The following is a 16,367-nucleotide window of genomic DNA, read 5'->3' as shown; positions in this document are numbered from 1 at the left end:
AAAGTTTCTTATGTGTACTTTTTTAGGGTCACATTCATTTAAAATAATATAAACATACTTTGATTAAATCTGTGGGAAGGAGAACTGGATATGTACAAATGAAATCCTCTGTAATAGACTTTTTAAAAGAGTGGAAGTATAGCCCAGCATAGTGATCCCACCTGAAATCCTGGCAACTGGGGAGGCCGAGGCAGGAGGATCACATGTTTGAGGCCACATGCAGCAACTTAGCAAAACCCTGTCCCAAAATAAAGAAGAAAAAGGGCTAGGGGTATAACTCAGTGGTAAACACCCTTGGGCTCAATCCCCAGTGCCAAAAAGAAAAAAAAGAAAGAAAGAAAGAAAGAAAGGTAGGGTGAAAGGTTGTTTTTCTATTTTCTTTGGAAGCTTCCGTAAAAATTAGAAAAGGACCTAGTTACAGGATCTACTAAGCAGAATGAGCAGGGGAGGGCCAGGTTACTAATTAAAATCTTGACCTTTACCATGAAGCAGTCTTGGACGTCTCCAAGGGTTCTGGCTTTGCTGTGTCCTAAATTCAACAGAAAGTGGAGTCCTCTGCTAGCAGAGTGTTCCTCACACAATAAGTTGCATATCGCCACTGAAAATATTCATGCAAATATCTTCATTAGGAAAATCAGGCAATTAACCTGAAATATGTGTTAAATGAAGCAGCCAAATTGTTGCATATTTTCCCAGCTCTTAATTATAATTTCGGTAATCAATTTTTCTCCTGATTAACAGAAAGGAAAAACAGCTTCAGCAGACGCGGGGTCTGAGGACGCCGGAGCCCAGACGGTGTCGCACAGGAGGCCATTAACCTTTCCTGAGTCTCTGTTCCCCGCAGGCGCTTCCTGCTCAGGCTCAGGGCGGAGGATGATTGGATTTTAAGGAGAGCTTTCGGATCCCGCCTGGGCCCTTCCCGAACCCTGTGTCTCCTCTCGCCAGCGCCACTGTCGTTAAAGGTTACCCTTACCGCCTTCCTGCGTTTATTACCGGCTTCTAAACCCACGTGCAAGCTCACACCCCAGGCGTTTGGGTGGCAAAAAATGCCTGGTCATCGCCTTAGAAAAAACACGAAGTAGGGGCAGCCTGTCCTGTAGGCACGTCTCCCACGCCCTTGAGGCTCCTGCGGACCAACTGACTGAGCCGAAGAGACACGGTACAGCGTTTCCCACGGGACACTGGGAGGGGCTGCCGAGTCTTGGGGCCTCAGCCTCTTTACCTGTAAAAGGGGGCGAAGGAGAAGTCCCCCAACTTGTGAGGACGCAGATAAGAAACCTCTAAGGAGTAGAGGAGAAAATGTATTGGGGATATTTAGGTCACCCCATTTCAACGTCCCCTTTTAGCATGTCACCAGGGGAGCAGTGCACCTCTTAAGGCTGAATCAGGAAGTTATCACCCCTGGGAGAGGATAGGTGGACCCCAATTTGTCTAGCAAGACATTGGCTTTGACCGTTTGACCCTAGAGTCCCTCCCAAGGTAGCCTCGATAATGCTCAGCGCTTTGGCATGAGCAGAGAGCTGGGAAGGACGTGTGTATTGCAGACACACACAAGCCAGGAAGGCAGGGCCCAGGAGTTCAGGCTGTGCACTGCACAAGGATCCCATGAAGGAGGCGCCTGGCGTTCACAGCACAGTCTCTGTTGATTTTTGGATTTATCTGACAGTTTTCTAGCTACAAGACAGTAAGTATATTATCGCAGATTCCTGTGAGAGAAGTACAGCCTCCTGCAGAAGGGACATTTCTTTCTAAGTTGCACAGACACTGTGTAGGCCACCTGTTCCCTGGGGAAGGCCCCCACGATGACTCCCACAGTCTGTGGGGACAACAGGAGACACACAGGAAGCAGGAAGGAAGCTCGATGCGTGGACCCTCCCGGGGCCACCAGGAGGCGTGAGGGCGGAGGCTGTGCCTGGGTCCTGGGGGTCCTGATGGCCTGGCCGCCGCAGGGTGGAGGGCGCTGAGGCCAGGACAGGCAGTCGCGAGGCCCAGCAGGCTCCTGGCAGGAGACAGGGCCCACTCCACCCGGAACCTGAAGCCAGCAGGGGACGTGGGAGGCCCGGCTGGCCAGGGCCCGAGGGTCCCCCGTCTTGGGCCTGCGAGCACAGGGGGCAGCTGGGTGGACGGGTGCTGCAGGAGCCGGGCTTGTTGGGGGCCACGCAGGGGAGGAGGAGAGTCCCACTGCTGACCTCCTGCCCTTTGACCTCAGCAGGTGCTGCCCACTGGCCAAACCCACCCGGAAGCAGAGGCCCAGGAGCCCACTGCAGTAGCAGCCTTGGGCCTCCGGGCAGGGCCACGGGTCACCCGCTGCACTGGCCCTCGGCTCTCCCAGGCTCCTCTTTCCGTCCAGGTAGTGAGGGGTGGGGCGACTCCAAAGCAGAGGCTGGGTGTGGGCTGCGTGGGACAGAAGGGCAGAGGGTGGACGTGACAGCCTCAGAGGAGGCCACCGGGCAGGAGAGGACTGCTGAGGTGGCCAGGGGTCTCCAAGGTCCACAGAAGGGTGTCTTGTGACGGATCCCAACTTCACCCCAACAGCCACCGTACACGGTCAGGGTCAGCAGGGTCCCAGTGCCCAGAGGGCCATGCTGTGGGCACTGCCTGGACCCGGGAAGAGGTCTCTGCTGTCTGTCGGGGAGCTCCACCCCTGCAGCTCCTGGAAAGCCCAGACCACGGGGGCGTGGCGGACAGAGAGGGGGTGGCCAACAGAAAAGGGAGGCCACACACTGGGGACCCATGGCCGGGCATGAGCTGCTTCACCTGCAAGACCACAGGTCAGTGCGCGCGATGAGACTCCCCTGGTCTCCAGGGGAAACCAGATGGATGCTCTAGAAAGTGGGAGGTGAGCTGTCAGGCACCGAAACTCGAAATCCCTCCGTATGTCTCTATCCTACTCTTTATCTTTTTGATCCCATTTGTGTGGGAGGGAAGGAGACCGTTAAAGCAAACCCTCATCTACTATTCCATTCCGGAAACCTGGCTAAATGATTATGGTAGCTTCTTATAATAGAATATTCTAGAACCATGAAAAATCCTATTTCTGAAAAATATTTGCCGATCGATAGTACTTGCAATGATAGATGCAGATGTCGCTGATGAAATTTCACCAACCGGCATAAAACAGCTCATTAGAGGAGAGTCACCAAGACCAAAGGGCTTTGTTCTGAAGGTGATTTATCACCAAATGAGAGAAAATACTTTAAAACATTAATAATTGAAGCAGAAAATGAAAAAAAAATGATCCTACGCCCCCTTTTCATAAAAGCAGAAAAGCCGTGGTTACAGGGAGTTTCCCCCAACACAATGACACACTGCGTCTGAGATTAAAAGCCAACAGCAGGAGCCTCTTTCTGTGCTGGGTGCTGCACCAAGGCATCAGCCAGCCTCACGCTGTCCTTGGAGTGGTGTATGAAATCCCACTCTGGGGGCCCCACACCCCCTCTTTGGCTCCTTGTCCCTCCACTTTCCCTCTTGCTCATTTATCACCAGATCACCAACCCCCTGCTGCTCCAGGACCTTTGCACTAGAAAGGTAGCAGGCAGACGTGAGGTTAACAGGAGGTTGAAGGGATCATTCTGTTGCCTGGGCCCACTGTGCTGATGCCCCACATACTTTCTTTTAAAAGCAATTTACCTGAGTGCTCTGGGGCCTTGCCTGGCTGGGGCCAATGGGATATGTTACAGTTCCTCAGCAAACAACCTGTTATTGGCAGGAAACTGCAAACCCAAAGACCTTCCCCTGCTGATAAGAACTGCATTATCCTGAAGGACAGACTTGTGACCTTGACACAGACCAGATTCCAGGGAGACAGGAAAATTAGATGCAAAGTCCCCTAAGCATAAAAATCTATAAGAACAAGTTTTAATCAGAACCATCCCATTGGGCCAAGGTGACCTGAGTGGCCTTTGGATATTCAGCAAGTCATTGTAAGTAAAATCTCTCCTCCCTGGGGCAAGACCCGGTGCAGCTGGGACTTGAAAGTCTGACGCAATCCTGCTGTCAGTCAAAGATCAGGAGGTGGAGCTGGGTGGGACTCTCTGGAAACTTCCCTGGGACCCTCCATAAAAGTAGAGGGTTATTTGAGTGTTCTTTCTTTCCTTTTCTAATAAACCCACAAAATCCGTCCTGTGGGGTATGAAGAACCAGGCACAGGTCCCCAGTTGGCTCTGGCTCAGCCGGTGGTCTCAGGTGAGGCCCTGGCTGTTCCTAGGCCGTTCCCCTCCCCCAGGTAGCTCTAAGCCTGGCTCCCCTTCTTCTTGGAGGTCTCAAATGCCACGCTCTTGTTAGGACTTTCTTGGGTGCCCTCCCCGCATCCCTCCCAAACTTCCGGGTCTCCCCTCTCTGCCTGTCCTTCTTGGTATCACCTACAGCCACATATTGACTGTCCACTGATTGTCCTCCTGCACTGCCAGAGTGCAGGGCCACCCGGCAGGGACTCTGTCTTCTTCCCAGAGGTTGCCCCAGGCCCCAGACAACGCCAGGCAGTGACCGCTCCACTCGGGGGAACACGGGTTGCAGCGAGCAGGCCGGAGAGCTGCGTGTGGGGAAGAAGTAACGCTGTGTGTCTTCACTCCAAACGGCTTTGTTTCCGAGTCCTGTTCACTTGCACTTAAAACACGCTTATTTATGAAAAAGCAAAATGTGCACAAGGTATAAAACTCAAAAAGGCCAAAGACAGTGTGCAGGTGAGCACTGAGCTCCCCACCCTGACCTGGCATCTGCTCCCCTGTGACAGGGGGACGCTGCTCTGGAGACTTCCCGGGCAGTTACTTCTCACCCCCCCTTCCACCCCTCCCTAATATTTTTGCAAGGTTTGTGCCCCTCCTTTCCTTCCCTGGCAGGAGAGATCCACAGAGAAGCCCCACCTAAGTGATTGAGATGCTAACTGCAGAACCATCCTTCACATTTGCAGACCCCAGAACATCTGGTTGCCTTGGTAACACCATCCTCAGTCTAGCTCAGGACACCAGCTCACACAGAGCATCTGGATTGCCCGAGGCTCCACTTCCAGAAAGGCACCGTCTGTCTAAAAGGAACCACAGGAGCACATCCCCCTCCCCCCCAGCAGCGGGAGCTCCATGGAGATGCTCTGGAGACAAAAGGGGACACAGCCCTGGTGACCAGGACCCTGCTCCCCTGCAGCCCCTGGCCTGCTCCTCCTTCCCTCACTGTAAGGCTGGAATCCCTCCAGGTGCAGCTCTGGGGTTGATGGCCCCTCTGTCCTCTCAGGATGCCGGCGTAAACCTGCTTCCTCTCCCAAATATTGGCTTTGAGCAGTGAGCAGCCAGAGTTCATTCTGGCAACACCCTGCCTTTCCCGTAACCAGCATCCCCACCACCCTGCAGAAGCTCCAAGCTCCCGGTGCTTCCGTTAGCCCCAGATGCTGTGTAAGTGCCAATCACCCGACTCTTCTTGAAGACTCACGTTTTGTTTTGTGGGGCTCTGTGTGTACGGATGTAATAGAAATGTATTTTTCCTCCTTCTGTTAATTTGCCTTATGTCAATTTAATTTGTAGCTCAGCCAAAGAACCTAGAAGAGCAAAGGAGGCCATCTTTTGTTCCTCCCCATGACACTGTGCTTGACGCGAGTACTGAAAAGGTGGGTCTCTGTGCTGATCCACAGGCAAGCACATCCTGTGTCGAAATTTCCAACTTGTGGTTTAAAGAAATAGAAATATGTACCATTCAGAAAGTATTGAGGTGGGCAATCCCATGGATCTGTCCTGCTCGGCCACCTCCCTGCTTACCTGCCCCTGCCCGCCACCCCCCCCCCCAGCCTCTTTATCTTCTGATAAAGCAGACCTGCCCCAGGCTGTTCCTCCACCTCTTATCTCATTCTTTACCCCCGCCCACCCCAGGGAATTTCATCTCAGGGTCATCTACATGCATGTGCTGGAGTTTCCAAAACCATTATCTTAGCTGAATGCTTTTAAAGCCAGAAGGTTTGAAACAGTGGTCAAACTTGGAGATAAATGGGAAAAATATTTTAGCGATTTAGTTTTTAAATAATGACTATAGTATTTATTAAATGATACATGGCATTTAAAAATGGATTTACGGTTTGGATTTATGGCAGGCCCGTGCCCCTGGTTCTCTCATAGTGTCCCATGCCAGAGCAAACTGTGCCCCCGAACCATGGCCTGGCCTCTGCCTGTAAGCTGCTGGCACTGAAGAGGGTTTCACAGTGGAAAAAAAACGGAATCATTAAAAGAAAGACTCTCAATCTCCTCCTTGCTAGAAATAATTATTATCAATATTTGGTCTCTACTATGTGGATAAAACGATAATATACTTTGTGGAAAGTAGGGAGATTGACCCTATATGATATTTTTAATGCAAAAGCTCTTGATTTTACTAGACCTGACAGTAACTGAATCTGAAGTTTGATAAGAGAGAAATTCTGAGGAGTCAGTTTAATTGTAGGAGCTGGAGGATGGAGGGAGGGGAACACTTAGCAGCTGCTCAAAGAGTGAGAGACCATTTTGGATTCCTGATCCCACCTCAGCCCAGGACACCATCTGTCTGCTGGCACCCCTGCTAACCCAGGAGCTCCGGAGTCCTCCCTCGGGACAGAGGACCCCCTTCCCAGGCTGCCTGCCAGTGGGTCCCTCCCTTACTCCAATCCTCAGAGGCTCACCTAAACAGCTCATGGCTTCCTTCCCCCAGGAAGGGGGAGAGAGAGGGGGAAGGAGGGAGAGAGAGGGAGAGGGAGAGAGGGAGAGAGGGGGAGTGAGGGGGAGAGGGAGAGAGAAGGAGAGGGAGAGAGAGGGAGAGGGAGAGGGAGGGGCGTGGAGGGAGGGAGAGAGGGAGGGAGAGAGAGAGGGAGAGGGGGGGAGAGAAGGAGAGGGAGAGAGAGGGAGAGGGAGAGGGAGGGAGAGAGGGAGAGAGGGAGAGAGAGAAAGAGAGGGAGAGAGGGAGAGAGAGGGAGAGAGGGGGAGTGAGGGGGAGAGGGAGAGAGAGAGAGAGAGGGAGAGGGAGAGGGGGAGAGAGGGAGGGAGAGGGAGAGGGAGAGGGGGAGAGGGAGAGAAGGAGGGAGAGGGAGAGAGAGAGAGAGGGAGAGGGAGGGGGGAGGAGGGAGGGAGAGAGGGAGGGAGAGAGAGAGGGAGAGGGGGGAGAGAAGGAGAGGGAGGGGGGAAGGAGGGAGAGAGAGAGACAGAGAGAGAGAGAGGGAGAGAGAGAGGGAGAGAGAGAGAGAGGGAGAGAGAGAGAGAGAGAGAGAGAGAGAGAGGGAGAGAGGGAGAGGGGGAGAGGGGGAGAAAGGGAGAGGGGGAGAAAGGGAGAGGGAGAGAGGGTTCTAACTGACCTCCAGCCTGGCTGCGGGAAGGCACCTGTCCCAGGACCTGGCCCGCTCCTGGCTGCTTTCTGTAAAGACTTCGCGAGCCCTTTGTGGCCCAGACCCCTTGACTCAAGTTTTGGTTTAACAAGTTTAACTTAAAAAAGTGACGACCTGTTGAGAGCCACAACCAAGTCAAGATGGCGCCTGGCACTTTGCCAGAAGGAGTGGTTGAGAAGTGCGCCAGCGGGCCATTTAGATGATGATGGTTAAGTTAAGCTGTGTATAACCATTAAGATAATGACTGACGGCTGTAACTGGATGATGCTAAATTGAAGCAAGCTGTGTATTCAGTTGTGTATGTGAACCTCTGCTGTCCGGCAATAAGGCGGCTCCTGCTACTTGGGGTGCCCGCTACTTTTGAGTTCTCGCAGAGTTCCCGTTGAGTTCCCGTTGGTTTCGGGCAATAAAGTCGTTCCTGTTTGAACCTACAAGTGGCTCGTGACCTCCCGGTTATTTGTGTCCAGCCAGACTGAGGCAATGACCTTTGAGCAAACACACTCAGAGACATGAACACACACACACACACACACACACACACACACACACACACACACGAGAAAACAAGTTCACTATCCATTTAAAATTAAGAAAAAAGGGGCTGGAGTTGTGGCCCAGTGATAGAGCACTGGGTTCAGTCCTCAGCACCACATAAAAATAAATAAAATAAAGGTATTGTGTCCACCTTCAACTAAAAATTTTTTTTAATTAAGAAAAATGATGATAAAAGTCATTAAGGCTGAAGCCATTAACTTTTCTTAAACTCTGGATGGTACCTATTAGATTTTTTTCTATAAAAATCGGCCCATTTATTTTTTCCTTCCTACCAATCTAAGGAAATATATATATATATATTTAAGTTTGGGTTTATGCCAATTGATTAACAAATGTTTGTGTCACGTGAACCCTCAAATTTTAACTATCAGCTGAATTTGCTACATTGAAAATCTGGGGAGTAAAGCCAATTAAATAATTACACTTGCGACACTCGGATTAATTAATCTGTCCTGTCTTCTCAGCTCCATCTTAAAGCTAGAATCCGAGAAGACGTGAACAGTTCAACAGCTTTGAAGATTTTTCGCCTTCTGGTTTTGCCTCAGGAATGAGAAGAGCTTAACAGAAGTGGAAAATTAAGATTTCTGTTGTACACGATAAAGATGAACTCCAGCTTCCCGTAGAATTCAAGTCAGCGTCAGCTGGCGTTCTTTATCTGCGGCCGAGGGAAGCAGAACGGTCGACCTGACTCTTAAGGAAGATAACCCGTTGAGCGCAGTTTCCTGAAATGTATTAATGGACGTTTTCCTTTCTAAAGGAGTCAGGGGAGCTGGATCTGAAATTTGGATGTTCTTTTACTATCTACAGAAAAGATACAAGCTGTCCCGATGTGACCGGATGAGTCCGCCTGGTCTCATTTCCCTTCCTAAGCTCACGGTCTATGAAATCAGCAATTAAAAAGAGCTCCTGGTGGTCAAGACCTGATCCTGGACTCTGTGGAATCAATCTCCCAACAGCCTCCTTCCTCACCTGCCTGCTCTGGGCCCTCCAGCCACCCAACACATGTTCACTGAGCACCTACTAATGCTGGCCCTGAACCCCGGAGGGCAGGGTGGTAAATGCGTCCGTCTGTGCTGGGTAACCCGACCGCCCAAGGTCTGGTGTTTCAACTTAGTTTGAGATGACAGTGATATTTAACTGCTCCTGATTTTCTTCTGCTGGTCTCACCTGGGCTGGCTCATCAGTGGCTCCATTCAGGGGGAGGGCCACCTGGGCAGGAGTCTTGAGGTGGCCTCACTTGAACATGTGGCTGAAGGGGGTGCTGGTGGGGTGCCCTATCCTCCTCCGGTGGCTTAGGTGAGACTGGCTTCCTCAGAGGGCGGGATTCCAAAAGATTAAAGTGGAAACCAGGAGAACTCTGGAGTCTCAGAGACCACCTGGTGTCACTTCAGGGCCATCTCATTGGTCAAGTGTGAGGCCAGCCCAGATTCAAGGGAAGGGAGGAGGGTCCTTGTGTGGGAGGGAGGGGTGACAAGGTCCTGCTACAAACGGACCTGCACACCAGGACAAGAGGAATGTGGGGCCGCGCCTGCCTCATGTGGCACGGGATCTGGCAACAGCAGCTGGGTGACAGTTGGGCTCGCTGCGCTGCATGGTGCCACGTGCCAGGCAGTTCCACGTGCCTCACGAGCACAAGGGTTGCTCAACAACCTCACCCACGGCAGGAGCCCTGTTTTTAATATGGAGTAACAGATGCACAAAGAGGCTAAATAACTCTGGGCGTAGGAGAGACAGGCACTGAAAACCTGAGACAGAGGGAAAAGAAAAACCAACAAAACTCCACCCATTATTCCCCGCGGGCCAGGAGCGCTGCCTGCTTAATCTCACAAGCCACATGCTGGCTCTAGGTGGCAGAGAAGGATGAGCACACCGTGCCAACAGGGCAGAGGTCAGGGTGACTTTGGCTCTGACACAGATGTGGGAGGCCTCTCCATGGAAGGGATGCTCCATCTCGTCTCAAGGACAAAGGACAAAGCGCTGGTGGGGAGCTCAGGGGGACAGCACTTGCCTGGCACGTGCGAGGCCCTGGGTTCCCGCCCCTGTACTGTGAAAAAAGGGATAAAAGACAGCCAGGGATGGGCAAGGGCAGCGTCCCCGTGTCAAGGCGCTGAGAGGTGGAATCTTCTCTAGAATCGTCACTGTCACTACGAAGGGAGAGCAGAGGGACGTTCCTCAGGCCTTCACCTGTCCTGCGACAATCACTCACCGCTTTGGAAAATGAGCTTTGTAGTTCATAACTCCAGGAATGAAATTAAAAAGGCCAGTGTCACATGGGAAGCCACAGTGTCTCCATCAGTGCGTCCCCGTGTGTTCGGCCATGCACCTGTGATCCGGTGATCGTAGGAACAAATGTGACTCCATTTGTTTTATGACTTCATCCTGTAAAAGAACTGTGCCAAGTAGAAGAGTCATGACTGGAGCAAGATGTTCTCTTCCTTTTGCCATAGAAACCTGTAAGAACATGAACTACCTCATGGGGCTCTGTTTCTGTAACTAGGGTAACGGGCTCTGTTTCTGTAACTGGGGTGACTGGGCTAACTGTGATTGGTTAGGCTTCCCTCCGCTTGACCGCACCGTCCCGCTTCTGTAACCTGGCTGGCTTGCATTGGCTGGACCCCCTGAACATCCCTTTTGCCGTTTTCAGGCTCATAAGGAGTGCCCTTGCAACTGTTCTGGGCTGATCAGGGGAACAGCTCTATGTTCTGGTCAGCCGCCACCGGTGTGCTTCAATAAAGGCTTGATTCGATTATACGTGAGTCAGTTTATGAAACCCTGGGACAAAGCTTTAACTGTAACAATCCCATAGCACAGATCCTCTTCAAACACCTCCCTGACCACACACAGAAACTGAGGGTGCGTCACCCAGGGTGACTCAGACTCGAGTCATCTCTGTCGACATTCCTTCTCTCAAGGGTCTAAAAGACTGGTAGCCCTGGCTGGTCGTTTTGAGCTTACGCACATTACCGTTTATGCTAACCTTGATGGATCCCAGGTTGTTGGTAAGGGCTCCTCTTGCAGCCGGTGCTATGAGGAGCACCTGTTGTTGGCTCTTTGCAAGAGGCTGTCTCCAGTCTAGTATCCACAAGTGAAGTTGTGCTGACAAATGCTAGTAGGTGCATCCTGGTCAGGCTAATCCCTGTTGCCATGGTGCCTCCCAACGAGGCTGAACCGATATGCATACTGCTGGCATATTATGACAGCGCCCACACCTCGCCCATAGGAGATATTATCAATCATTAAAATTTGCAACAGCTCTCTGAAGGGCCCAAGGAAGACACAACCGACAACACAGCCACCCCCCATCTACCATGTCGAGTTACTTTGAATTCACAGTGTCCTAATTTCCAGCGCAGTCCTTATCAATTTTAGAGTGGCCGCATTTATGAGATAGCATCTCACATTCCAGAAGTAATTTGCATTGGGAAATGGCTCACTTTTCTTTAAAAGTTTGTGGATAAATTGAGTTATATTGCCTCCAAATGAAGTATAAGGTTTATAGCAAAACGTGGGCTGCAGAGGACATCAAAGTAACAGCTCAGAGCAATTTCAGAGTACTTACAAGGCTGCTGACAGCGCGAGCGCCCGGATGAACAGGGAGCCGTGATTTGTCTGGGGCTTATTCATTACAGGATTCCTTTCCAGGTAATAATACAAATTGGCACGGGCTCGCCTTCTGAGCAGAGCCAACGTGATCATGTTCTGCACACGACAGGACGGTCACATCCACGTTGAGGAAGGTGGGCTTGAGTGTTTCAGAAGTTGTTTGTGAGAAGAATAAGTCAGCAGGAAACACGGACAGAAACCATGGGAAACCTGAACGAGGCTTTTGACTGGAGCCGGTTTAATAAAAGCCATTATGTTTTACTTTCTACCTAGACATTCATATTTTAAATCTAATCATATCGAAGTCTTAAGTGGCATAATTATATTAAACATGGAATTGATTGAACACAATGTTTGCTTTTTTTCCCCTTTAAAAATTACTCCAAATTGGGCCAAATTGATTCTAAGTGCTTAGGACTGGAGCATTTGTTGAAGCCGTTGCGGGGACAGGAAACATCCCTGGTAAATTAGGTGCTGACTCTTATTGGATTTCCTGTTATGCTCGTGATAGGGGTGCCGGCTCCTCTCTGAGGGCGCAGGCTCCTAAGGGCATAGTGCTTCTGTGCCTCGGGTGTGGTGACTTGGAAACTGAATTTAGGAAAACCGTCAGGTAACGTCTCACTTGTATGAAGAACTGACTTCTTCCACCAAGCTCTCGCCTCCACCAGAAGATCCTAGTGATTCCTTCCGTCTTTCAAATAAACCTCAGCCCCTCTAGTTCTCTTGAGGTACTGCCAACGCCAGGAGCCTAGACAGTTTCTTCCCTGGACCCTGCAGGGCCCATTGGCTCCAGGGACCCACTCCGACTGGCGGTGCGTGGCGCCCACCCAGCAACCCTTCCCAGGTCCACCCACGCGCTGGGGAAGCTTACCTCCTCTCCAACCCAGGAGAGCAGGTCCAGGCAACGCTGGTGAGTCTAGGCAGTGGGGGCCGCCTCTCGGTGCAGCGACTGGCGGAGAAACTCACCATCCCCTCTGACCAAAGGGCCATGAGGAGGAATACTGCCAGGAAGCTTCTAGAAACAGTTCTCTCATTCCTGAAGATGGTCCCCGGATTGTTGAATCTAGACGTGAAGACTGGAAGGGCCGCCCCCTCATGCTACTCACCCAGGATGAGGCCCATGTGTTGGGAGTGGGTTGGGGGTCAGACCCTGTGAAACTCAGGACACTGGCTATGTGTGAGGCCCAGGGTGGGGGAACCAGTCACCTGGAAGCTCCTCCTCCCCAGGCCCCTGCAGGCTCTGCTTCTGCCCGGCCCCCTCTCCTGGGATCCCCTCCCAGCTCCTAGAAGGGCCAGGCCCTGGTGCTGCGGCCACCACCCTTCCCTCTGACATCCCGCCAGCCCTCAGCTCCAGGCACCTTCCAGCGTCCTGCCTCTGAGCACGGGGAGCCCCGACAGGTTCCCCCCACCTGGACTTCCTCACAGCCTCTGCCAGGGGTCCCGGACTCCCCTGTCTTTGACAGCCTGGACGGTTTTGAGGAACGCTGGTTGGGGATTTTGTAGAATGCTCCTCTACTGGGATTTGGTGCTTTTCTCCTAAGATCGGGGTTCTGTGTTTTGGGAACAAGTCCCTGCTGGCGCCCTCTGCCGCGCTCTCTCCCAGGGCCTGGTGCGTTCTAGGAAAGAGGTCAGGGCCCTTCTCTTCTCCTCACCCAAGATACCAGCTGGAGCTCCCTCCTGCCCTCGCGGTGGTGGTTGACCTTGCTCACGGCCCCCCTGTGAGTCGGGTTTCTCACTGCGAAGTCAGTCCCGGCCCCTCCTCCCACCCTCCCCCTGGGCGCCCAGGCAGCCTTGGCTCACTCTGCAGCTCCTGCAGCTCCGCGCTCTGCCCACCTGGTCAGGAGCTCTTGGCTCCGATTCTCTGACACAGGGAAGCTGGAGGCAAGGACGCTGTAGCTGCTATTTTTGCTTATGTAGGAAACTGAAGCAAGATTTTAAGCAAACAAGATTTGCTGATCTCTAATGAATTCCAGAGTGTTTATTCACCACCTCTCTCGGAAAATTAGAATTTCTGTTTAAACAAAAGATTTTCTTCTCATCATCTATTTATGGCTGACATTGCAAAAGTCATTTTATTACGTGAATCGAAGAGCGAGAGGTGGAGAGTGAAGGTCAAGGAAAGGGGGGGTGAAGAGGGCCTCAGAGGGGGGAGAGGAGCAATCACTGAATTTTTTCTGTTGTTAGGCAAGCGCCCGCTGCGCCGGCGGGAGGCAGGGAGAAGCAGAGAGGAGGGCAGGAGAGGAGTCGGGGGGCTCCCCGTCCCCCTTCCCAACAGCCCCCCAGTGTCACTGCAGACCTGCCCTGTGCCCCGCTCTCTACAGGGAGAGGCTGTCCCCCGCTGCTCCAGGACACTCTGCTTCCTCGGGGTCAAGTGCGGTGCTCAGGGATGGAGATTCTGGAGCCAGGGGTTTGGGTGGGAACCCGGCTGCTTTCCCCTGTTTATAAGCTGTGTCCCCCGAGCCAGTGACCTCCCCTCTCCAGGCCAGGTTTCCTCACCTGACGGGGGATAGTAACTGCAGGTAAGAGGACTGGGTCCTACTGCAAGGTGCCCAGGGTACTGCCTGGCCGTCTGTCTCACTCTCCTCAGCAGCGTCTGTGACAGTGACGGCCCGAGTGTGCGTGAGAGTGAGCCGCTGCCCCAGACTCCTCCTGGGAGAAGAGGCCTCTCAGCCTCCATGTCACCATAAGCCACCGGGTCTGCTCTTGGTGCTTTCCAGGAAGCACCCTGCAAGCTCGGGAATTTGTGACATGACAAAACAAAGCCCGTGGTGACTGCTCTCCAAGACAAGGGCCTTCTGCACAAACGGAGTGTCCTGGCCATGGAGCTGGCGGAGGGATCTTGTCGACCTAGGCACGTTGGTCTTGTGACTTCCTTCTGGTGTCGGGGGTCACCGGGATGTTCTCAGGCCCTCGGCCTGTGTGCACAGTGTGTCTGAAGTCCCTGGGCTCCGCGCACTGGGCCACGGAAGCCTCGCGGCCAGGAAGGCCCTGTCCTCCCGACCTCCCCTTCCACACGGCAGCCATCTTGGTCCTCCTGTCCCCTGTCATTTTGAAGAAAGGCCTGATCCGTCCTCCCAGCTAGTTACCAACCCCTGACAATCGGCTCTGCCTGCTCTGGCCACGGGGCGCCTCTACCTCAGGGTGGGTGGTGAGAGGCTGCCCTGGGACCAAAGGAAGTGCTGCGGGAAGGAGGCCCGTCCACCCCCCCACCCCGCGTCTCCAGCCCGGGGCGCCTCAGGGCCGCGCTGGTCGGGCCCACCGTCACCACACTAACCACCAGATAAATGGACGTGCACACCTCCACGCGACACCAGGGACACCACCCCACTTCTGGCCCTGTCTGCTCCGCATCGGCGAGGCTGGCCTGGGCCCCTGGGTCTCTCGGGGGGCCTGGGGGGGGGATTCTCTGTCACCTCTACTCACAGTCCCTGGGCAGCCGAGTCCTATGGCCGTGCCCCTGTGGAGAGCACAAGGCCGAAACACACCTTTGCCCCGCTCCGTCCCTGGCCAGGAAGGGAGGGGGGTGATCCCCGGCCAGCCTTGTGACTGACCGTTGTGCCTGGTGCCCACGACGGTGGATGGTCCTCCTGGTCAGGCCGCGACAAGGCAGAGCGGACCCAACACGGGCCTCTCTGTCCTTCCAGGGAAGCGCCCGAGCAGGAAAGAGGAGACAGGGGCCTCCTGCCTGCTGCGGGGGTTAGAAAGCCAGGAAAAATGATGGTAGAAGCAGCTCCTGAACATCGATGTCTGTTACAACCACACAATAAAAAAGCACAATAAAAAAGCACAAAATTAAAGAGAAAAGCATTGACCCTCCATGCTGAGATGGGGATCTAGGATAGAGAGAGAGAGATGCTGAGTCTGAAGGAACCGTGGAGCTACAGGAGCCCTGGAGGTGCGGGGAGCACAGGTGTGAACCCCGGGTAACAGGCCCCTGGCCCACGCCCTTGTGAAAAGGGACACATCCAAGTGCAGGGAGCCCTCAGACTGGCCTCCAGCACTGTCCTTCTGTAAGTATTGGACTGCCAGCTCAGGCCTGGCTGCCCACCCGCAAGGAGGCCCGCATTCTCCTGAGACTGTGCCTCTCCCTCCCGAACCCGCCTCTGTGGGCCTCTGGCGGGTGCTGAGACTCTTCTCATCTGCCAAGAGCCCCACTGGTCCTGTGTCCAGCCCCCTCCCCTCTGGGGACCCCTCAAGCCCTTCTCCAGTGACAACCTGCCCCTCCCACAGGTGGCTGCTGTGGTGTCAAGAGGCTTTACCTGGACACCTGGTTCCTTGGTCCCTGTGAGCAGGTGAGGCGGGCGGGGAGGGCCAGGAGGCCCGGGGCTGCCCAGCAGTCACCCGCCCGCCTGGTGCCTCTGCCTCTTGGCTGCTCTTGGGCACAGTCCTCTGGAGCCCAGCGCCGGAAGCTCCCGTGCCGTGGGCTGTGAGGAGAGTCTCTCCTTCCTCCCAGGCTGCTGCTGCCTCCCCGGAAGAGCTGGAGGTCTCGAAAGACCCCAGGGTGCCTCGTGCTGACCTGCAGGCTGACCTGGCTGCTGTGGGACTCCATCTCCGGGTTCTGTCTTTAATGAAGGCAAAGCCACTTGTTCCTTCCGCAGGCCCCAAGCGTCTCCACCGCCCATCAGTCAGGCTCAGCCGTCCACCTGGGAGCTCTGGCTGGTGAGGGGAGATGGGGGATGGGTGGCCTGAAGTCCAGCTCTGGGTCTAGCTGCTCCTGCCTCCCCCTTGCCTTCCTGACCAGGTCTCAGCCTCCTCCTCTCTGCCCCCAGGGGGTTGGGTCATTAAACCGTGAACACCTGGGCGGCCCCTGCCTGTCCTCCCCAGCCCCTAGGGAGGCCCGGCTTCCTGGGCTTCCTGTCCTTTGGGGGGGCCCTGCCTG

The 16,367-nt window shown here is 53.8% G+C and overlaps 1 long non-coding RNA gene and 1 other non-coding gene across 5 annotated transcripts; one reads left to right on the top strand and one right to left on the bottom strand.

Moving 5' to 3' along the window:
* The first annotated feature begins 6,047 nt into the window (after window positions 1-6,047).
* On the top strand, window positions 6,048-6,184 carry LOC144371137 (small nucleolar RNA SNORA42/SNORA80 family). Its single transcript, XR_013431245.1, has one exon. It is a non-coding gene; the product is annotated as a small nucleolar RNA SNORA42/SNORA80 family (small nucleolar RNA).
* Window positions 6,185-8,016: 1,832 nt separating this feature from the next.
* LOC120888075 (uncharacterized) lies at window positions 8,017-13,431 on the bottom strand. Of its 4 annotated transcripts, none has more exons than XR_013431054.1 (3): window positions 13,322-13,431; window positions 9,053-13,104; window positions 8,017-8,607 (listed from the first exon to the last, which is right to left on the bottom strand). It is a non-coding gene; the product is annotated as an uncharacterized LOC120888075 (long non-coding RNA). The 4 variants fall into 4 exon arrangements; XR_013431053.1 differs by having other exon boundaries at window positions 13,289-13,348; XR_013431052.1 differs by lacking the exon at window positions 13,322-13,431 and having other exon boundaries at window positions 9,053-10,275; window positions 12,360-13,232.
* Window positions 13,432-16,367: the final 2,936 nt, after the last annotated feature.

Source organism: Ictidomys tridecemlineatus, chromosome 15 (genome assembly GCF_052094955.1).
Source record: "Ictidomys tridecemlineatus isolate mIctTri1 chromosome 15, mIctTri1.hap1, whole genome shotgun sequence".
Taxonomy (NCBI): Eukaryota; Metazoa; Chordata; class Mammalia; order Rodentia; family Sciuridae; genus Ictidomys; species Ictidomys tridecemlineatus.
Note: the sequence above shows the minus strand (reverse complement) of the source record. Positions and strands in the feature narration are given on the sequence as shown.